The 24,901-nt window shown below is 35.9% G+C and overlaps 1 protein-coding gene and 1 long non-coding RNA gene across 6 annotated transcripts in view; one reads left to right on the top strand and one right to left on the bottom strand.

The window, feature by feature from the left end:
• Window positions 1-22,818, bottom strand: part of rho-6 (serine protease rhomboid 6) — a 170,636-nt gene extending 147,818 nt beyond the window's left edge. For 2 of the 3 annotated variants that reach the window (XM_069112560.1, XM_069112562.1), the window contains exon 1: window positions 21,230-22,440. The gene's annotated coding sequence lies outside the window, so the exon portion shown is untranslated. Of the gene's footprint in view, window positions 1-21,229; window positions 22,441-22,592 lie in introns of those variants that run through there. The other variant, XM_069112561.1, reaches the window with a different exon arrangement.
• Window positions 22,389-24,901, top strand: part of LOC138179605 (uncharacterized) — a 78,043-nt gene continuing 75,530 nt past the window's right edge. For all 3 annotated transcript variants that reach the window (XR_011173088.1, XR_011173087.1, XR_011173086.1), the window contains exons 1-2: window positions 22,389-22,691; window positions 22,774-23,715. This is a non-coding gene — a long non-coding RNA (uncharacterized LOC138179605). The remainder of the gene's footprint in view (window positions 22,692-22,773; window positions 23,716-24,901) is intronic.

Here is a 24,901-nt window from a genome sequence, read left to right as displayed (position 1 = left end):
AATTTTCTTGAAATTTTCCACGTCTATGTCTCTAATATTTTGACGAAGCGTACAATAAAATTGAAATACAAATGAAAAATAGCTTGCGCAGATATTACGAAGGATCGATTATCGTATCCTCTGGTTGTACGTAGTTCCGTTCGTCTATATTAGCGATAGAGTCGCTTGACAGAGTTTTGTTTGTCGATACTCGAGCGATAGAGGATCGATGGTCGTCGGGTGCGGCCCTAAATGAAACAACGGAAGCGATTCCGGGCGATCTTGTTGCATTAACTTGGAAACAAATACACATTTTGCTAATTAATCGGCGTTGGATCGTTCGCACTCGAATCAATACAAATATTGAAGCTGATCGTAGCTCCACACATAAGCGGTGAAATTCGGTCAACGCGTGTAATAGGACTATGCGAATCGTTGCTAACAATATTAGACTGTTTATTATTGGTCCGCTGTTAAATGAGGGAATACGATTCGAACACCGCAAATAGTAATAGGTAAACGTCACTTATTCTGCAAACTAGACTTTATTATATGTTAACTAATGTCTCTACGGATGTAAAATTGTGTAAAATTATGCCGTCTCTTTTATATCATTTATCTCGAAAACATTCTTTTTTTTTCACCGTATATTTAAGCTATATCTACAATATCAAGTATAAAATTTTCGCATAAATATTTGTATGTTTGCAGATGTATCACTGTATAGCACATTAGAGTTGAGAACTGCGTCTTTCGTGTACAAATTCAATTGTTTAATGCTAATGTACACTGATACGTAACGTTCACATACATATATAAACAGTTTTATAATTAAACATACAGTTTACATTAAATAATACAGTTTTAGAATTCAGTAAAGAACGATTCCCTTCAAAATCAGACATTTCATACGTTAAAACCTAATACAGTTGGTATGATATTATGCTGAACAAACTTCCACAAATTATTTCCCCGTATCTATTCGCGGAATTTTCCCTCCATCTCTCCTGAGCGTTCGCCAAACCAAAAAGTAAAAGAAAAAACGGGAACAAATTGAAAGTCTTTTTTACTCGAGGAGCTCGAAGAATATTCTCTTCTGCTTGTAACACTTTTCAACTAACAGACCGCGAAAAAGAAGTAACCGCGTAAGGGAAGAATATTCCCAGGAAAGGAGAACGTAAATATCAGAGTGAAGACACCCTCGTAGGTGGCAAAAGAGACGATCCCCGGCAGCCTAACTCCTTTTGCAGCCTGCCCGATAAACATCTCTCTTCGACGCTTTAGCGGAGAGAAAACCTCCGCCAATGGAGATCTAGCTAAAAAGAAGCTACCAAGGAAATTCTCTGTTCCTCCAGCGCATTTCGTTCCTCCGCTATCTTCTAGCCTTTTCAGAAGAAGACCAGACACGCAGGCTAACCTAGACACGTCGAATTTCCGACTACTTTAAGAAGCTCGTCCATAGGACGACGACATGGCGGAAATGGTTGCAGCAGCACCGAAGCTTCTCAGATAAAAGATTCCACGTGACCGACGTTATGGTGTTTGGGATTAGGGGTTGAATCTTGCAGGAAGAACGAAGAAAGAACGGTTGTTACGTTTTTATAGTTTTACGAATATAAGCGGCATAACTTAGATTTCCATATGAAATATATTAAATGCAAAAATGTTAACATAAAGCGTATTAGATGGGATGCGTGTTTGATTTAATGAAATCAATTTAGTTTCTATTTGTACTACCACTTCGCTTTGAAAATTGACCACTATATCGCGTAGAGATTGCAAAAATAAAATTTCGCCAGTTATTCGATGGATCGGCCGCGATATTGTTTAGCGATGCTGTTGGTCGATTGTCGTTGAAAACTAAGGGCGATTGGATGGTGAAACGTGCGATTCTGTGGGATTTATCGTTTTCGATTATGCAGCGCGCCGAGGAGCAGAAATTGAAACGGCGCGGTGGTTAATTAAACGGTTCGAAATTAGCCGACGAATCCGCCGAATACTTGGCAGACGAGGATGCTTCCGCTTTTATTCTTGTCGGGATAGATTTCTCTCCGCGTCGTTGATGTTGTATTAAAAAAGTGATAATTAGTTTGAAACGGAGCAGAATACATTTTTAATTACAGATCAGCATATTATTTATTTTATTTTACATATACGTGCATATCATCGATTTAAGCTTCTGGTTAACTAATGCATAAGCATATGATAGTAACATTTTTTCAATTTTGTAAAAAAAAAATTTCTTTCTAATTTTTAATAGCCAATATGATTTGCTTGGTCTCGATACAAATGTATCGCGAAACTTGGATCGATTTCCTCCGGTAAATACAATTTCGAAACTTCGTGAAATACAATTTTTAAACTTTGTAAAATTGTATAAAATAATGCAAACAGGAAAGATCGGCTAACAAGGTAAAAGGAATTACATAGTTCGCGAAAGTCATCTTTCTGTTTAACAACCTCTTACAGGAAATTCCGTTAAAAAACTTCTTCGCGAAACTTACTCTTCTTCGTGTAAATAAATCAGCATATTTTTTCGAGAAGAATAAAAAGCCTTCGTATAACGAGAGCTACGTTGCGCTCTATGTTCCATGGAAGAAAACTTCTGAATCTCACATTTTGTATTCAAGAAAACCCGGAACAATGAACATTCAAGAACACCCAAGGATCTTATCTCGCTCCCATTACTCGGTACCGAAGTTTTCGAAGAATTCGAATTGTCCTCTTTTAACCCGGTTAAATATTTTTCTATCAACCAACATTGCAGAATCAAAAATAAACTACATCGTTTGAGACGAAAATTTTCATCGTAGAATTTTACATCTTCTTTAACCTTGGAATATTACATGCTATTTGTTTTCGTTTTAGCTATTTCTAAGGGACGATAGTTGTCTTTCCTTGTGGTTTCGTGACATTTTATCTATTTTCCTTTTCTTTTCGATAATTTCTTACAAATACTCGGCCAATTGTGTAATATTAGAAACTAACGAACGGGGACCAAACAAAATCAAAAAGTTAAAGAAGTCAAAGAAGGTTGGAAGAATAGGAGAGTATGTTTGAACCATACGTGAAACAAAAGCTTAAAGAACTTGTTAAGAACATTGAACGTCGAGGCTCGTTCTCGATCTCGCAGACGAGGTGAAGAAGGCAGAGAAGGTGGAAGAGAGTGAAGTTGGTGAGGAAAGTTGCGCCGGCCGAGAGAAAGTTTGTCGAAGGTCGAGACTTGATAAAAAGAGAGGAAGAGTATTTTTCGAGAATCATTCCAAAAGGAGAGTAGTGGAGCGACGTGGAACTTGTTCGTCGGTGCAGTCAAGACGGAAACGAAGGCGTTTCAATGGGAAACTACGCGATTCGTTAGCCAAATGATTTCGCAGGGCGGCTTTGGTGGCTCGGGGGACCAACAGAGTCGAACAAGTTTAACTTCTGTTCTCGTCCGTTTGAATTATCGCAAGCCTCGTTAACAGTTATGTCTCTCTCTCTCTCTCTCTCTTCGTTGGTACTTAGAGTTATCTCAAATTAGAAAATTGACGAAGCAATTGTTATTGCGATGCGCGATGTTTGTTTGCCTCTAAAGTGATTATCAAGAAGTGAATTAAGCAGATCGTTGAAAAGTCTATCGTGAATAATGATTTTGTTTAAATTATATCCTTTAACACATTCGTCTACCATTAATATGCCCCATCGTTGAAAGAAATTAAGAGAAATTTCCTTTTTTCGTTTCTAGAGGCTACAAAAGATATAAAAAGTTTGTATTCTAAATTTGACTTTCAAAGGTTAGACGTGAAACGTTCTTAGATTCAAAGGCGAAAGATGCAGGATATTTCGACGTAATAGCAAATTAAAAAAAACGAAAAACCGGAGAAATTATGGAAACATCGTGCGTTTATTTTCTTTATATTTAGCCGGTATCTTTGAAACGCGCTAGGTACTAGAAATATTAACTCCTCAACTATGAGTACTGCTTCCTTTTGAAGTTCTTTCAGCATATTACGTATCAAAGAACATGTACATTTTCATATGTTTTAAATCACATCATTTCCTAAAAGAAATATTTCCAACATTTATCTCTTCTTTACGATCTTTCGAAAGAAATTTAAATATCGCAGTCCTTTTTCCTCGAAGATTTATTTCGTCAACGTTATAGTAGCTCGTGAAAGTATTCGCACACCTATAGAAATCTTTTACTATGATCTTTACTATAATCTTTTAATATAACGAGTCCTACGGTATAATCCTAATGGTTGGAGCAGGTTACGGTGCAAACGAAGTTACAAATGTTTTCAACAAACTGTTTTATACAACACACACAATATGAGTGTGAAAGTTTTCTACGGTAAGTGGTGGAATAGTTTCGTAAACCAGTGTATTTACCTCTCTAGATCGCGATCGTTATCAAACCTCGACTTCCCCCTTCATCAACGCTTCTGAAACCAAGAACCTCGAAGCGAGGAGTTTCGCCAGTGGAGGGGTTGAAACGAGAAGTCTTCGTTGGAAAACAATCCCGTGAGTAAGTTTTAATAGAAAGCAGACCCCTAAGTTCGCGCCAGTGACACGTCATTAAAGAAAGAACATTTTTCTCTGCGGAGGGCAAAGGACATCGCTTTCGCGAAAATTATACCGTCTGACTATCGACTGTAACGCGAATCTCGTTTTCCGCGTGAATGGAAAAAATTCGAATGAAAGACTCTTACAGATATCCAAACGGGAAAAAGGAAAATGGGCGAGTGAACTGAGAAGTTGAAATGGCACACGATGTAAATGATAAAAAAAAAAAGAGAAATAATTTGTCTAGCGTAACAAACGCGGCATACGATAAAGAAACTTATAAGATTTCAAAATTATATCTTAACTTACAGTTACGATTACATGCTATCGATCAAAGTACAAAGTAACACATCTAACTCAAACATACAGTAACTCATCGATAAAAGTTTCATAAAGCGAGAGTTAGCCTAATAAACCAGAGACGATGGAGTCGACCGATTAATTTTCATACATAGGAAAATCTACCTATTTTCCCGTAATCCCAAGATCCAATTTCTATACTACGATCATTACTCGTCTCGCATCTGTATGTATCCTCACAAATGAAGGTGGATAGGGGAATGACTTGGTCAGCAAATTATCCTCGAAGCGTCACGGATAGCTGGCCAAAAGAGGACGAACAGGAGAAGAAGTGGAACGGATGAAGATAGGACAGAGATAAAAAGGGGATTAAGATGCGGATTCCCCTGTCCTCGTTCTTCCGTGTAATTGTAAACTTGTAGTCGCGCCGGCTATAAATTTCGCGGTTGCGGGGCTTACTTTTAAAATTTAGTATTCCCATGTACCGTTCGCTGGCAGGCCCTATTGTGCAGGCCATGGCCGCAAGAAAAGTGGAAAAAGTCTCGTGGGGTAATTCTATCGTCCAGGCCAACCGCTTGATGCATTGATAAGGAAAGTTGGTGAAGGCCTTCTTTGTCTCGTACTTAGCTCGGCTTTTTGTCGCGTTCGCGCGACTCGAGAGCGACTCCGAAAGAACTTTCGACTTTCGAGAGCGAACTCGGTCCGGTTAACGACTCCGTTCTCTCTCCGACTTTTTGTTTCTTTTCTATTATTATATTAGACGTATGTGGAACGAATTTCGCGTGCTCCATTGTTTTTATCGTTATATTTTGCAACTTTAGAATGCAACGTGAGAGGTTCATTTCGCGAAAAGTTTAGGCGAGTTTCATCGAGAAACCAAGAATTTTTAATTAATTGCGAGAGTTTAGTCGGTAAATAGTCGATTTGATAAAGCGGCGTATCTTTCGCATTCAGATTTTAAACTTTATACGTATATATAAAATAACGTATAGAAAGATAGAAATATTTGTTGGAAAAGACGGTTGAAAAAATTTATATAACGAACTCGAATATTTGATATATCGCAATGTGATAGATATTTACATACACCAGTTTTCATGAGAATCGAAACACACCCTGTAGTCCATCCCATCTCTCAAAACAATTTACGTTCACAGTTATCAAGGTTCGTGTACAATCGCAGCATCAAAGCGTAACAGCAATTCGGAACCCCCGAATTAATTCCAACCCCCACGGCGTACACATACAAACGAATCCCAAGCGGGCATTTCGTGTATGCAAATCATCCCTCGGAAGCCTTCCTTCGAACGTAAGGAAGAAGTCGATCGAAATTGAAAGACATAAAATGGCCGGAACGAGCCATTCTCCGAGAAAGAATCTAATTTTTAGACGTAAGGGGATCGTGCAGGAAAACAAGATTACTCTTGGAAAAGTATAATTCTTCGGGCAACCCTCTGTCGTTCCGTGAAACCAATTTACCCAGGACGATTCACTCTCACCGACGATTGAGAAGTTGAGATGGTAAACGCAGTACATATGTAAACATCGAACTCTCTTGCACCATTAAACTAATATTACTAAAATTTTACAAATTACCAATACGAGTAAAACCTCTTCGAGATTGCGGATTTGGCATTAACATCTAATGACAAAATTCCATATGTACGACAAATCTGTGGTACGCAGATTATTTAATACTTAAACCGGGTAAAAAGATCAAGCTCAAAAAATACCAAATTTCAAAAATATATTTGAAAACGTTTAAAATAGGTACCGATTTAAAAGAAAGCTAGTGAATTGACAAATTATCTGGCATATATTTAATGTTTGAAAAGTTAAAAAATCTATAATACATACAAAGGTATAAAAAATTCGAACATATCGCCTGTCCGATATTTAAAGCGAGTATATAAAGGAGAATAAACTTCGTAAAATATCTAATCCCTAAAATATACTATCCGGTAGCTTAAACATACAAAAAATTTAAAAGATAGAAAATACTCACTACCTAAAATACACGATCAAATTGTGAAATTCACTAAATATCTATCCGAAACATATGAGAAAGAACAGTAATACATCTACACAATATGTTTGAAACGATTTATAGAGCAATCAATTTCCCAGTTCCGGAAACACGATGGATTTACGTACTAACAGAAATACGTAACCGGGAGCTTCTAACTCCGGATTGGATAGCAACGGCGATGACACCATAGGCAACTGCGAAAGCTCTTGATACCGTCTACCGATTCCAGACTGTTTCCATCATACTCTAAATTCCAAGTTTATACATGTCGTCATTCGGCAACATCTGCGCGGACGCACGTGCTCGTCCAAATTTACTCGGCGTCTAGCATCCTTCGAATTACGCTGTTCTACACCGCGTCGGATAACCTTATTACAATTGAAATTAGTGCCGTTGCCGAGCGGATTCACTCGCCGCGGCAGAGTTAATCATAAATAATAAACGAGGATCTTTGCACGTCGCTGAATGTTTCATCAAATGGAAACATGAATTTATAAGTTTCATATATTCGAAAATATATCCAACTATTCGATGGATTCTGAAAATAATTTATCGAGTGCTTGATAGTACGAACTATTGGGTTGGCAAGTAAGTGATTGCGTATTTTGTCATTAGGTGGTATTGACAAAAGCCGCAATCACTTAGTTGCCAACCCAATACTTCAGGCGAAGGAAGACGGATTTGATAAACTGATTATCGAATGTTACTTGAATCGCATACGAAAACATACGTGTGAAAAACGCATGAACCGTATACATATGAAAAACGTGGGATTAAATCTAAAATGAAGATATAACGAGAAACAAAAATTAAAAGTATTAATCCTTAATCGGTTAAAGTCTTTCGAATTGATTAACTTCCAAAATGAAATAATTAAGGGAAACTCTTTTCGTTACAAAAGTATACGATTTTTCAAGTAAAAATTTACACCTGCTGGTCTACGAGCCATATTATTCAACAGGGCTACTAAAGATAGGAATTTGGCACGATATTTAAAAAGGCGTTTTACAGACCAAACCAGCTCTGATAAAAGCAGGAATTAACACGGAATGGAAAACTTTAAGGCGGTTTAATTATGTTTCGCGAAGTTAAGCTGGTCCTTGGTGGTTACGCGCCACGAAATCTCCCCATCTTAAGGGGATTCTCATGGAACCCCTTCGGTACTGGCGACTAATTGCGGCCAAAGAAAAGCCGGGATCACGACATCCCGCCAGAGATAGCGATCCATTATGTTTCGACCTTCCACCCTCTTCTAAAGAGAACGTAGTACAAATATATAGAATTAAATGCAGATTAATTAAAAATGACTGATGCTGCTGTCTTTTTTAACTCGTTTAAGAGTGATAATTATTGTTCTTTTATAAACAACTTCGTAATATGATTTATTACCAATTTAAGACTTGAAGTCGTTGTTTGGAATTATTTTTACAGTTGTACTAAAAAATATAAAATTGTCAGATTCAAAATGAGACGTGAAATAATTTACAGAAAGATAACAATATTTGTTATTTACTTTTATAGAAATAAAGATGTATAATTTCGTATATATCTGTCGGAGATGTAGGGATAACGGGCCTTTCTTTTGGAATTTTGGGAAGATACCCAATACTTTGGTCTAAACTGTTTGTTATAGCTGTTCATTATAGTGTTATAACAGTGGGCTTGGGGTCAAAGTGACACAACTGGTCACCGAACGTAGCCACGGTCACGGGACGAACGTTTTACTTAACAGTAGAAGTACCAATATTGAGGGACACACGCTGTATTAACAAACAAGCCCCGGGGCAGGAGCAATGACGGCTCTACGCGGTTCTGCCTAGTAACGGCGCCTGGAATTTTGTTGATAACCCCAATCAATACGCAATTGACAAGTGTGATCGTGTCAGTCATTTATTCTTATGATCACCTTAGAGAGTTTACTCACAACATCTGGTCTGACAGTCAGTAAGATACCGTACGTCACAGCTAACGTCACTCTGAGTTTCTAAACATATCCAATTGTACAAAGAGTTATCCCGTTGACCGTGGATTCGTTTGAACCTAAGAACATTGTCTTTACTTTAAGAGTGACAAATAATCACGTTTAATTGTTTTACCCAGTTAAATCAACACTTGTATATAACATTGTAAATATAAACCTCTTTGAACAACTACGATGGCTAGTCCTAATGAAGATACGCAACGCGCCCCTAAAACCAGCGCCAACCCGACAAACCCGACATATCTATATCTCTTACTAATTTTATTAAATTAATTTATTTCGATAGATTCCCAATAAAAAAATATTGCAACGAAAAGATTCCATCTGATTTCTGGTTTAAACAACATGTAGTATATAATAATTCCAAACTTTTAGTTAGTGTTAAATTACATTTACGCGGAGACATTTCATGAAAATGTTTCTCGCGACGTAAGCTATGAATCTAATTTTGAATTATAAAATCAGATTCATAAAGATGAGTAAGGTGGAAGTAAAAATAAAGCCGGCATATAAAAAATACGAAATATTATAATATATTCATCCAGATTTATTCAAACATTCAACAAATTTATATTTTACAAAATAAATAAAAAAGATGGGAGAAGGATTGTCCTGCAGCGAACATTAATTTAAAACGTTAATTCGACAAAAATTTACGAGTTTCCATTTGCATATACTATTGAAGAAAAATGTTTCTTTAACCTGAATGAAATCCAACAGATTTACATTTCACTAAAAACAAGAGAAATAGAAAAACCCTTGACTTTAATTCTCAAAAATACAAAGCAAAGAACGAATTTTTTTTCTTGACTACGAAAATCCAAAACATAGATCATAGACAAAATCTAACAAATCCATGTCTTATGAAACTAAAAATACGAAACAACGAGCAATTTTTGTTTCTCTTCTACACGAATATCCGAAACGTGTGCCAATTTATGAGTGGCACATTTCATTTAATCACCAGAAAGATCACTAAAATTTCGTATATTATAAAAATCTCATTCCTTCAATTACAAGAAAATTTACCAAATCCACGTCTCATCGAACCTTAACCAAACTCTAAGAATCCATCAAATACAATCCTCAACCACGATACTCCGAAACATAATATACATGATTCTATAAATGGAATATCAATTCCAGGGAAATTCACGAGCTTCCACTCTCTCCATAGCTTGGAACGATTGCTTTTTTTAACGAGCCTCGCGGAGATAATATTGTCGATGCGGTAAACGGGTCGAAATCGGTGGGTAAATCAAAAGTGGTCGAAAAACTCATATCGGTTTAATAAAGCGCCCCTGGACACTCCCGTGCACTGATTACACGCCAATGGGGTTATTCACGAGCTCCGTTTCCTTTTTTTTCTTTTTTTTTTTTTTTTTGGTTGTCTCACCCCCAGAGCGCGGTCGGCAACGGTGAAACGTGTACGGGGTCGCGATCGACGCGAAATTGGTCCGATGCCAGATCGAGCTTAAAGCTTTTCCACTGTCCGCTGCAAATAGTAGGTACGTCGGAACATCGCGCACACCGGATAGTTGGTCAGATATATTTGAGAAATCGCCGTCGCGATCCGTTTGAGAAAATATTTGCAGTTATTTCGCTCACCGTGGATACAGCTGCAAGGAAAAGTACGCGCGCTGCTGTTAGCCAAGCGCATACTGCCTTTAGCTCTTCAATTTTGGTAGGGTACCTTTGCGATATATCTATCGTCTGTAAGATAACTCTTTCTAAATAATAATCAGTTTCTAAAAAGTTAAACAGAACAGTTCTGCTTTGTAGACTTTTTAATTTCTTTAACTCGTACATAATTAATATCTTCAAAAATATATTGATTTGATCAATTGTATGAACGACTCTCTTAGAGGTTTAGGACAACTTTAATTGTTACATTCGAAGGTCTTTGAAAAGGACAAATATATTTTTGAGAGATTAGGAGGATGGTTTCCAACTCTTCACATATATGTTACCTAAATGACGACTAGTATTCTACGATTTGTTGTTTCCCTCATAGGATAATCTGTAAGCAAAGAATTAAAATATTGATCTTGTATCTACCTTATTGAGAACAATACACCTTATTCATGGTAATAAATAAAGTATTTAGCAGAAATTTCTCTCGGGTTCATAGTATACATCGTAGAGTTCTTTATGAGTTTTCCAGGTTGTTCTATATTCCCATTTGACTGGTGTGTATTTTGGCCCCGCGTGTGCAATGAATTTTCGAAATCGGTTTTCTCGAAATTGCAACTGTCGTTGAAAATTTAGCCTACGATTTAAATTAGGGGTGTCGTTTATTTACCGATATACTTTCTACAGGAATTGGATTAATATCGTAAAACAGTGACAAAACCGAGGAACGTAGTTAAACTAAAAGGGAAACGAGAAAAAGCTCGGTGGCATAATAGATCGGCTGTCGATGGAAGCAAAGATAAACGCTTACTCATTAGAGGAAGAACGTGTTTTCGTTTTGGATTCGTTCGTCGTCGACTCGCGGAACGGCACGACCTCGTAATTTGTAGAGAGGTCCGCAAAAAAAAAGAAAATAATAATTTCACGGCTTCCTATCTGGCATCGAGGAAAAAGCAAGTCAGTTTACTTGGATTGGAACCGATCCAGATCTTTCTATAAATATTACCGTTTCGTTGATCATATCTTGAAATGTTAATTTGAAGAAGGAGTGGAATTTGTCGAACTTCCTTCCTCATCTTTTTTCTGTGGATATATAGATATCTCACATCGGATAAAAATAACGAAATTTCAATATTTTGAAGCAAGCAAATACGAAAATAGCAAATTTTTACTCGCTGTCAAACATTTATATTTCATATCCACTGAAGGAATTATAGGAAAGCGAGGAAGAACTTATACATACTGTATAATAAATAATATCAAATGGTAAATAAAATTTATATGATGTAACTATATTATACGATGTACTACGATGCAAGGAACCATGACTTATTGCCCTTTCATCTAAAATTAGATCTATGCATGCTCGAGAATTGATAAAAATAATAAAAATTCTACATTTCAGAGCAAAGAAACATAGAAATTTAAAAACAGATCAACTTGGTTGCTGCTTATAAAATTAGCTACTACGCTTCATCGTTTGACTTATGGATGAAGCTGATAAAAAAAGAAGCTATAGAAAGGCGAAGAAAAATTTGTATAGCCACAGTAGAGAATACAAAAGAGATTCATTGTATGAAGAGGACAATTTCTTGGTGGTGGTCGGTGCTTTCAAAATACGAAGGAGTCTTGCACTTGCTCAGAAAGAGCAATATATTTCTTGTTCGCGGCGAGACAGAGGCTTCTCAACCAATCTTAACGACGTATGAAAAGCCAGAAAGACAGATGTCAGGAGTTCTTTGTCAGGAAATTTCAGAATCATGGAAACTTTGTATACGAAAGGTGTTTGAAATATGCTCTACGCTTATGTTTTATTGTCAGCGTTCTTTCAGTATCAAAGGAGCTATTGTGTTTTGAAATAGGTAAGTATAGTTCACGTTGGTATTCGAGATTTCCTTTAAATGAAATACTACAAAAATTGTAAAACGAGAACGTATATTGTTAGCACAGTAACTTGAATAAAAAACTTAAAGTAAATAAGGAATAAAAGTAGAAAATAAAAATATAGAATAATTAAAAATACCTACATGTTCTGAGTAATTACAGAAAAATAAATAAAAGCAAACTTTGGTTGTTCCACTGTTAAAATATTATTTTGTTATCCATTACATATACAATATAAGTTCTGTATACTTATTTTATTTGTTGCAACGAACAAGAATATGTTACGAAATACATATAAAATTTAATATCGAAACTGGCAGAATACTACATCAAAATGTAGGTTTCTCATAAACTCCAATATTCGAAATTTGATATTCTCTTTTCCATAATAATTCCCTTATGCTAAGTATATAGGTACTGCTACAAATGACGTTGACAACATAAAGCCAGTGACATAAATACAGGCGTTCATTCGCATTTCAATCCTCTTGAGCTGAAGTTCTCTTCTTAATTAGTATTCACTTGCATTCGTCATCTCATACTTTGCATACCGATTACCTAACACTAATTTCTAGTTTGCAAGCCTGTTCTACGATGTACATACTTCACCTGTGAATCATCAGGAACTTCGACATCATGCTCTCAACTGCGTTATAATAGTCTTCATTATGAAGAAATGTGTTACTTAACAGTCATCCCGTAACATTCAATTCAGTGACACGGCATACTATTATAATCATTCGAAACGATAGATAATAAATGTTAAAGGCAAATATTCTGTATTTATTATTAGAGAAAGAGCCGTATGCGAAACAAACGAAAATTTCTAGAATTGTTAATCTGAGATTTCGGATTTAAGCCGTGTACAATAGTTCTTTTATTCCAACGTTTCATCGGTGTTGCAGCTAACTTCATCAGGGTTGAAATTGTTATCAATTAAAAATTGTACCGTTATTGCATTAAACGAAATCTTTTTATTCCGTCTATATTTGATTAATGCACGAACCATACAAAGCCGCATTCTTTTTTAGTAATCAATTGATTAAAAATTGTATCACATATGAATATTATAGTATTTTTGATGCGCATAAAATATCATTTCTCTAAAGTTTCTTTTAATCATTAATAAACAACATAATAAAATTAGTCGTTGCGTAAATATATAAATCTACAATCTATATCATACTATGCATCAAAATACATAGCCTAAAGTCCTGATTAATTACTAAAAGAATCTCCCTTTTCTCCATTAATTTTCTACTGAAACAGACTTCTCTCTTTGGCTCTAAATATCCATTAACTTTCTTCTCCAACTCGAAACGCTGCATAAGCTGCTCGAGTTCATCATACTCTATCCTCTACACTTAATACCAATGATGAGTCGCACGTGCAATCAAAGGAATACCGTCCAATAATAGCAGCGCCTAAATAAACGCAGTCGATCGGCGTGCAATCGAAACGATGATCGTTGTCAAGATGACAGCGAGCGCGAATAACGACAGTTTTCACGACAAATCGCATTTCCTCCCCTACCATTCCCTGCTACTCCCTTCTTCAACCCCCACCTAACTCTTTCGGCCTTCGGTTGACAAAGGACGAGAAGTAGAAAGGGACGGAACAAAAGGGTGAAGAGAAAAAAGGAACGCAGTTGTTCTCGACTCTCACGGTAACGAGACGACGAGACTTTCGCCTCTTTGATTCCGGAGACGACGAAACAACTCTCGCGCCGATTGCGAATCGATGAAAGTGCATCCCCTTTCGTTTCTCTAATTTCAATCGAATGCCGCGCGAAAGAACGGGTCCTAGTGACGAGAGAACGAGTTTAGTGCTTCCCCTGAGGTGCGATTGCTCGCTAACTCTCAATATAGACGAAGAAATTAGAGTCAGCAGCGAGCAGGCAATTAATTTGATCGTCAAATTTCGAAGCGGAAGATGAAGTTTAATTAGAATGGGTAGCGTTTTATGTTTATGAAAATTAAATTGTTCTTGGCTTGAAAATTTTGATTTCATGCCTGGATCTCGTGTAGTTAGGAAATATCGAGGTCGACTGTTAAAATTGTACGAAGTCTGTGATTTTCACGCAATAGAAATTTTCTAAAAATCGTAAAACTTATTCAATTGATTTATAACAGGTGAAAATTTAAACAAATAAATATAGAAATAAAGCAGATAAGTAATTTATGACAAAGAAAACTCCGCAGCTCAGTTACGTGACACCTTGTAGCAGCTCCAATATTTAAATTGTCTTTATTGGAAGAGGAAGCAAGATATAGGTTCCATATTCAAAGGTTACCTATTCAATAATGAAAAAGTTTACTACTAGGAATATTGATATCACTGTGAATTTATAGCACGTTTCGAACGATGATATAATCTTGATGGATTTTTAGTTGGTTTTTGTTGATTTACTTAAATTACTGAATGGTAGAGCTACTTGTTTAAATCTTAATGTATTAAACAAGATATAAATGGCAGCTATCATTTTCTGTTTAAACTACAAAATTTTCTAAATCACTTTTATTAATCGATATGAAATAGAGTCTTTCTATTCTTTGGAAACAAAAAAAAAACACTTTCCTTTCGAAATTAACGAAGCTGATAGGTTCCGTTAGATACCGATGGTAGAGCACATTTTCACGAACCACCAAGTCCATCGAAATGAACGAAATTTGTATTCGTACACGGGCACAGTCCATATATCGTCCGTATGGATATTATAAAATCGCGATGCAGCTCGGTCCAGCGTGAAATCGTTTAATAAACGACGTCGACCCTCCGGTGTATCGATGAATTTCGAGGGAAAGCCGCGCGCAATTTTTCACCATGACGAGAGAGCAACAAGCCGAAGTTTCGCGTGTTGCAAATTCCCGGTCCGTTTCGTAAACATTCGAAATTTATCGGGGCGAGGATTTTTCCCCATTCCCCTCGCCGCGTTTTCGGCAAACGCAAAGTCGCGGTTCCAACCCCATCAAACCCTCTGGCTTTTCTCTGCTCTAGCTAAATATTTTCTCCTCCCAAGGCAAATATTTCCGGTGAAGCAATGCGCGACTCGTTTTAACCTTTTTGTGATCGAATAAACCGGCCAAACCGAAAATACTTCGACTTCCTCTTTTATCGTTGTCCCTGCTATCTTCAAAGGACTTTTATATTTTCTAGAATATTTAAAGTTAAGACTACCAAATCTACCAAAATGGCAAATCATAGAGATTTTCTTTTTCGCTATTACTAAAATTACTTTTTACGATTATACTGAAATTTCCTACGTTTGATAAAATTAACATTGACGCCTATTCAGATAGAGATTGCGCGGAGTTGTTCGTTTTTATAATATCATTTCAATTATAATTATCCATGTATAGAGTATTTAAATTAGACTTAAATAGGTTTTGGCAAAAATTATTAGAATTATAAAACGAATTGTTTATATCCAAAACTTATATATCTATTGGGTATTACTGTAATCACAATAATTTAGCTTTATGATATTTAGGGATAAATCCACGCTCTAGTTATAAGACACATTGAATGATAATAAAAATATATGATAATTAAAAGGTTAAAGTTTGAATTCCAGATATGAAACATGATCAACCAATTCTCTTCTTCAGTTTGTCTATTATATAAGATTGGAAGATTAATGGATAGTCAAAGATGACCAAGATCCTTCCTTCGCCGCTCAGGCTGGCAAGTAAGTCGGTGCGCCGCTCATGCTGGCAAGTAAGTCGGTGCGCCGCTCACGCTGGCAAATAAGTCGGTGCGCCGCTCACGCTGGCAGGAGCCTTTCGATTCAATTAGCCCCCAAAGAAAGGAATCTTTAGTGACCCGGATATCTCAATTAATAAAACAACCTACCACGAACGAACAAAGAGTTTCAATTCGAAGCGAATCTGTTTTTCCAACCACATTCATCGAAACACACCACTCGGCCCATCCCGCCCTTAATATGATCTTCAGTTACCCTTAATTTCGATTCTTATGCATACCGCTCCATGTGCCTTTCCAATCAGAGAAAAAAAATTCACGAATGATTCAACCTATAGAAAACTCTGCATTACGACGAACAATAAGCCTCGACCATCCTATCGAACACGTTTTTCCTTTTTCTTTTCTTCTTCTTCTTTCGATCGAGTTGCGAATAGAAGTGAAAATCTTGCGATATTCAATTTTTAATCGCTTCGATGATAGTCTAATTTGAGCAAATTTTCTGTATGAGCGAGAGTTAATTTCATCTTGCAGCGAGACTTTAGTTTATTTGGGGAGGAATTTATCTCTGTGGAAGGAATATTATTATTGGATTGTTATTACAAATAAATCGACCCAGTAATCCAAACAACCCAGTATTCATAAGAATAAATCAATTTCAACTGGTTTAGTTTTAATTTTGATAAATGTAAATATGGTATATAATATATTGTGATTTAAGATCATTAATTTACATTTGATTGTAATTTAGATTACGAAATAACAGAATTAAGCCACTAAATATGAAATGAAAATAAATTATCGCACTTTTAATCTGTAATTTAGCGAAAATTACTATTTTGGGACAAAATATTCCCTACTATTTTCAAATATTACGAGACCGTATTTCGCAAACAGGACACGTCGAAGTACCCTCGTTAATTACCGTATCGCAACCGATATTAATTCTGACCTAATTACTTTAACATAAACAAATGCGTGCAAATTTAAGCTTGGCAAACAGTGCTTGAAACCGAACGAATTACGCATTTCGATATAAAAATAACAGACGGTGATACTAACCTATCGAAATTACTTAATTAGTGTGACAAAGTTTCCTTCACCGAAAGACAAATAAGAATTTTTATATTCCTCATTCGTGTATGTAACAAAATTATATCGAAGTAATTAACTGTAAATGAAGAGCAAATTATGGAAACCAATACTTTTATTTTATTTTACATTTAATGAATATTTTACTTCTCTATCATATAATATAGGTCACCAATACATATAATACAGCTTATATACAATATACAACATGGAAGTACAAGTACAAAATTTATGTACTCATACATTTAGATAATCTTGTAAAATTTTTTATATCTTTTATGGGATTTATCCTCTTACCTTATTTGTATTATAATATTAATGTATCCTACCATTGCATCATCATATTAGCTATACATTACACAAGCAATCCGCTTATAGCAATTAATAGTTTCTATTTCCTCTGTGACGCATGCACTCTCGCTATTAGGTATAGGAATTTACATTGATATAATTTTCACAAGTCCTTGACTAATTATAATTATCATGTTCATACAAACATGTGTCTAAAAGGTATGATGTCACTACCAGCGTTCCCATGTCTAGGACATGAGCTTGCTAATAAATCTTACTAATATGTCTACCACTCCTAGATGAAAGATCATCCTCCCTTTACTTCCCCTTCATTTTTCCTGTTCTCCACCTCTATGCTCCCTTTTATTACAACGTCAAACTCCCATTACAATAAGAAGACTGCAAACCTTTCTCTTTCACAAGTAAAGAAAAATTCCAAGAGTTAGCCCTTTCATATTTATCATCCTATTAACAAAATAAAACTACAAGATATCCTATCCATAGTGTTGCATAAAGAGACATTATTAATAAACAGAGCCTTACTAATAAATCCGCTAGCCCTGAACCAAAGATCAATCCTTTCTTTTTCTCTCATTCTTTCTACTCTTGCTCCAACAATTCCCAGCATTAACCCCTTAACCTACAATTACGGGCATAGCACGTAGTACGATGATCTGGTCAAACGTAAATATTACGAGCATAGCCCGTAGTGCGATGATCGGGCCAAATATAATATATAATATAATATATAATAGCTTGTTTACGTTTTCGGCCCAAAATTCTCGAACGTAAATCGTAGGTTAAGGGGTTAAACTTCCATCAAATCGCAAAAACAGTAACCCTTTTTCTCACACAAACGAGTAAAGTTGTCGAAAGGTTGGAGAATAGAGACTTTTATTACGATCGCGTTCGAAATTCGTGTAGACTACAGAGAAAAGACGTGCTGCAGTCTTGTTTCGGGTTTGTCGCGTCGCCTAAATGGACAAACGACTATGGGTCGGATACAAATGCATACGAGGGTTCGTGAACGGAATACTGCAGAAGCTTCTTCTCGCTTTGAGCAGCCACGGATCCTTTTGAACGGTGAAGGTGGAACGAAAACAAAGGCGGTGGGGACGAGCTTATTCGGAAAGGAACTATTTAGACTAGAGCGCGTCTTCGCGGTGGTAACCTTGAAACGCTAGAGTAAAGCGGAAGTCGGCGCGTCTACAGTTTCCATCAAGCCGAAATTTGGCCAAGCTCTTTTAAACCAAGCCGCATCCCGTTGATAGATGCCATTTTGTGTGTACCGCCAACTGGTCCAACGATCTTGCGTCGAATTACATCGTTTGAATTAGACTGGTGGTGTTGCTCGGCAACTTCATGAGCCTCTGAACAACTTCCGGTTCACTCGATACCACAACTCAATCCTTCTATGAATACTCGATGTTTCGTTTCGATTCACGAGTCGAATATACACATATGGTATTTGCTTAGAGTAAATATACGTGGAGGATGCGATTTAATGTTTAAAATACTGAAGGTTTAATAGGGAGATTTTATGAAGGAGTGTGCTATTACAGTGCTATGAATTGGATACGAAGCTAGGCCAGAATATCTCGGTAAACGTGGTGAAGACGATAGTAAAAAAAAAGAATAGCAAGGGTAAGATGCGGCAACTTCGAGAAACCGAATAGATTTTTATTAGAGGAAGATAAAAAGAAGTGAGAATTATGTAATGATAGGGAAGGGAAGTTGAAGCACTGTGTAACGAAGTGCAAGAGAATGGAGAAGTTGAGAGGTAATATGAAAGGAATTGGAGAAGGAAAATATTGTGAATAGGCAGTCAACTGGATTCGCTCTTTAGAGAAAAAGGAAAATGAAAGTGCAAAACTAAATCAAAGCTATGAATAAGTAGCATATATGTAGGTTTATTAATAACTTATAAGTGTCGTTCTATAATTCATAAATATGTACGCGAAGATTTGTATGGATGAACAATTAAGACATGTAATTCGAGACAGCAAAAGCCGAAGTTAATAAATATTATTATTATTATTATTAGAATGTTGCGACGTATCAGAAGATAGAGAATCGTATGAGATTTGAAACAAGCTACAGAGAATTATTGCATGAGGATTGATAAAAGTGGAGAACATTATTTTATAGAGAAATAAATAACAATTTCATAATAGATATTCATAAAGAAAATAACCTTATGAAGATAATGGGATAGAAATTTAAAAATATTTTAGCCAACTTTTCCTTCCACTAAAAATGATGAGATTAAGATATACAATTTTGAAATCCAATTACCATTTTAAAAATATATCTACTATTTATTCTACTACATGATCGAAATTGTTTTAGTGTATTTAGTTTAAAAAGAAAAACAGAATAAACTGAGCTTAAAATGTCTTTCATATCGTCAAATTCTGAAACTTGCTAATTATGAGAAATGAACTTCTGCATAAAAATTTTTTCGAATTATTCAAGAATAAGTATAATTTATTCTACTTTAGAAAAACGCGCTGGCAATTTTCTGAATGTCCAAGTTCTCCAAAATCGAACAAAAAAGCCATGGTTATGTCTACGCGAACAACGCGAGGATTATTTAAAAGGATCGATGGTCCAGGTGAAAAGCTTTTTTATCCCCGTTCAAAATCGAAACGACGGGGGAAAAAATCACGAAAGTGCATTCAGCCCGAGGATAACGTCGCTTTCATCGTAACCTGATAAACGGCGCACTCACTTCTAACTCGATCTTCAAAAACTAAAAGCAGAGCGAACCACTCGACCGATGGTTGACAGAGACTGAAGCACTTGAGAAACATTCGTTTCCATTAACGTATTCCGACGCATCACGGTGTCGTCCTACAGACGATAGTTATACATTTCTAGGTATTAACACGTATATCGCTGCGAATTTTCATCGTGTAACAATATTCCGTGTAAAGAATATTGGATTAATCATTTCGCGCCTAAATTTGAATAGGAAGCCATCTTTTCTTTTTCTTTTCGCGCGTTTTATGGACCGTCTTGCATAATTATTTAATTCTAACAATATCAGTGAGTTGACAAGTTAAAAGTTATAGATTATGAATTCTTTTATACTTTTACAATTTTACAAAAAAGAATATATATATATACATATGAAATTTGAATAAATAAAATGAAAATAGATAGTCGAGTAAAATGTAATAACTTGTAATTTGTACGATTTACTTTTAAATAGAGAAATCCCTATGCAAAAGAGTTAATTAATAATGATAATCTATAACTTGTCATTTTGTTAATAAATTTGTTAATAATATTTATAAAATTGTATAAGAGAATCATGATCGAGATATGTTATCGAACGTAGTAACAATATAATATTGGTTGCTGAATCCACACATAAGCCACTTAGTTCTTTTTACAATGTATGCCCTGCCATGTTCCGCGAAAACGCTTTCAATAACCTATCAGTTTTATCGTTTCAATTTTACCACCTGACGAGTAAGCGTTAGGTAACGATCACGTAACGATATTATCGCGTGCACATTTTTTAATACTAGAACTATATATCACCGTAATCATAACAATCAATTCTTAATTTTTTCATATAATTATTCTAGATCCGCAGCAATAGGTTTTTGAAAATGCATAGCTTTTATTTTGACTTCGTTGTTACAAGTGTTGTACGTTACTCGTCGATAGTTCTAATGTTAACCGTGTCACGAGAACCTTCTTAGCCTAGTAACTTTCGGTTCGATAAAAACCCCGCGCCGGTAAGTATCGACAAAGATATAAATTGTAATTAGATGTACACATACCTTATTTGTGCGATCGACGAACAGTCACTCCATGATCTGTCTAGCCACGATGAATGCCGGCCTTAAGGATCCCCCTCTCGTCCAGTGATACAGAAAACACAAGCACTCTAAACCGGCAGTACGAACGACGCGGGCAAAGTCAAACGTCACTCCGATTTCGCACAGAGAGAACATGAACATACGGCTTGACGTCCGCGCGTGCACTGACTTCTGTTCGGTCGCGTCAGGCCGCAGTCCATCCACCTTGGACGAGTGTAGACTCGTCGCACGGTTGCCATGACGATGGGTCAACAGCACGCGTTGCGCGCGCAACGAAGACAGTTTCACACCGCGCTGCACGCTCGCGACAAGGATCAACGCGTTCTCATCGTACGTGTTCCGCGTTTAAGTCCAAAATTGTAACACGCGCGCGTGGGAAATTAATAACGACGCCTGTTAACTCACGGGATACGCGAGATCGTGTCCGAAGCGCTCTGTTGTTGTTGAAGTGGCGTGGCGATCAGAGACGATCGACACGCGGACAAAAGTGAAACACGATATCTAGAACGCGGAAATTAATAACAAGTGGCGGAGTATATACTACGTCATTCGAATGATTGTACGGAAAACTGACACGCGATCGATGATTATTTTAACACGTTCAATACCACGTTAACCACGTTATTCTTGTAGTATCTAGTAGTATGTAGTATCTTATAGTATCTTGTAGTATCTATGATGAACTTTCTATTCGAGACATTTTCGATTAAAGCAAATAACAGTGAGTAGTATTGTCGGCACACACGTGGCTTAATTTGAAAATCGCAAAACTGTGGTGTTCAACGTGTTAAGCCTGTTATGATAGGGTCGCTGTATATGCACGTTCTGGCGAATATGTCAATCAAATATATCGAATATGAATACGTCAATCAAATATATCGAATACAAATACGTCAATCAAGTACATATATGAATGTATTTGTAATACATAATGTATACATATGTGATGTGATATGTGTGACATGTGTAATATATGTATATAATATAATCCAATATAAATATATATATATGGACATATAATGTATGCATTATATGATATATATATGTATACGTAATCATCTCGATAAAAAGCAACATTAATTTTGTCTAAATCATCTGTATGATTTTAGTAGTAACAAAAATAAAAAATCTATGATCCATACGATGTAATCATAGCCTTATAGAAGCTCAGACACGATCAATAATAAACATAGAGTTGTATATAAAGATAGAACGCGTGAGCGAGCTAAAAGAGTAATATAGGAATAAAAACAAAAAGTTACAGGGGTCCCTTGCTACTAACGTATGCACAATCGTACAGTAAATATATACATAAGTGTATTACCGATCAGCGAGCGGCATCTATGTGTATACCTCATTAGACAAGGATAGAAGGGGCTTCTACGCACGTTCTCTCTGTGTCTATATCGAATTCAGTTACAAGGTAAGAAATAACTTGCTGCGTATTATCTTTATATCTTTATGATAATAACGTTAATATTGAAATATTAATATTGAAATTGAAGGTTGCCGAATATTGAAAAATCGATCCAGGTATTAATACTATGCTTACGTACTGTACGGTGAGTGGAGAATATTGACAATATATTGACCGTGTACGATTAAAGTCAGATATTTTGAATAAATATTTAGAACATCGATACGAAGAATGATTTCGGAGCACGATGAACACTGGTCGTTATTTACACTATTCTTTAAAACTACTTAATAATGAAAAAGTTAGTCCACTCGAGATAAACAAACACCACGCATCCGTTACAAACGGAACTCTAAATCGGCCAATTAAAGGACAGAACGCGAAAGCCAATCATGAGTCGTGTTTCGTGTTGTGACGTACCGTATTATTACCTATATGCTTTCACCAACGTCTCCTATTGGTCAGTTTAAATATTGCCACAAAAGTATCGAATCAGATTAAAAATAATACACACATATTGTCCATTGAAATTGACCAATATTATTAATCGTGTGCTCTTAAAAATAATAATTTAATAGAATAAATAAGAATATCGAGGTTACATGTCGCATGTATAATATCGCGTTTAAATTTCAATCGTCATTCGCGGGTATCGAAAATGATAGTATAGTGCGGTTAGTGTCACGAGTTCGCGAGTCGCGAGTACATACAATAGAGACGGTGGGCGGGTGATGGTGATCTAATCTTCTTTGCTTCGACAGTTTCTGAACGGAGTGACATGATTACCATAGACGTGTAAAAAGTTAATAACGATCGTGGTGAAAAGGAGCATCGAACCCTGGTACGATCGTCGAACAAGCTGATGCTGCAAGAAACATCTCGTGGATAGGTGTACGTACGGTTCCCGACGAACGCGTCAGGTTTTCTGTAATCAGCATGTTCCGGCGACCGACTCTCTTCCCTAACCTTCCTCTCGCACACGCCACCAGATTCGCAAGTAACGCTAACACGTGGTGAGATGAATTATAAGGTAAGGAGCAAAGTTCACCCGTTAGAAATTTAATCTTTAAATGAGATTTCTCGTCACATCGCTGAGAAATGATTTTTCGTCTATATTGCGCAGGTTACATTTCGTCATTCGAAATCAACCTAACGAACGTTTCATGTTTCGTGATCTATTTTCATGTTTTTAGAGATGAAGAATTTTTTTTAAATTATTTCAACTGTTTTTCATTTTGTGAAGTTGCATGCATTAAATGGTAATTATCAATATAATTAATATGTATATTATGCGAAGTTAAGAAGCAATGTTTACGTAATATGATGCATGCCCTGCTTTATCAAATTTTAAATTTAACTTAACGAATGTGCATCGCAACTTGAAACATTTTCATGTTCTTAGCTAAAAATGAACAACTTTTTCCAAATTACTTTATCTTTATTTCATTTTACAAAGTTTTTCTCATATTAATTTACATCGCTCGAAAAAAAATTCGTCGAATTTATATCATATATTTTATATCATTTTAATGATTTTTCAATGTAAATAGCTTAATATTATTCTGTTGGAAATAACGAGTTGCATCGATTATTGTATTGAAAATTAGATGATTCTATTTAAGAAATCGTATTTCTACATATCATCTACATATCGCTTCCATTTACAAGAAAACTAATTTCACCAGACTATATATTCCTTAAAACTATTCAATTGTTGCCTAAACTTTAATGTAGTGCAGCAAGTATTTTATTAATGATTCGTACTGATAGATTAAAATTGGTCACCTTCTATGCATAGAGCAACGCGAAAGTCGTTTTGAGTGTCGCAATTAACCGATGATGAAGTAACTTCACCTTTAGAAGTGTGTATTTATATTTATTATCCTCTTGAGGGGAGTTAAGCTTCCATGCAAGTTGTCCTGTTCCTGCTCTTTATATTGACCCTTCTTCATCTGAAATTAACATTTCTACGAGCACATGGTATCTACCAGGTGCACATGGGCTCTGGATATTATATTAATTAAATCTTGTTATTAGTATTTATGGACGTGATCCATGGCTAGCTATGACCTGCTATGAATTTGTAGCTAATTAAAAGTTCGATATTTTACTGATTAAATATGTAGTACAGGAATTTTGAACGCGGTATAAAAGCAGTATGATTAAATTTTATTATCATACAAACACTTTAGAAGCCAAATATTTCTTCATTCGAA

Source organism: Bombus flavifrons, chromosome 5 (assembly GCF_040668555.2).
Source record: "Bombus flavifrons isolate JBK064 chromosome 5, iyBomFlav1_principal, whole genome shotgun sequence".
NCBI lineage: Eukaryota > Metazoa > Arthropoda > Insecta > Hymenoptera > Apidae > Bombus > Bombus flavifrons.
This window is presented reverse-complemented; position numbering and strand designations above follow the sequence as displayed.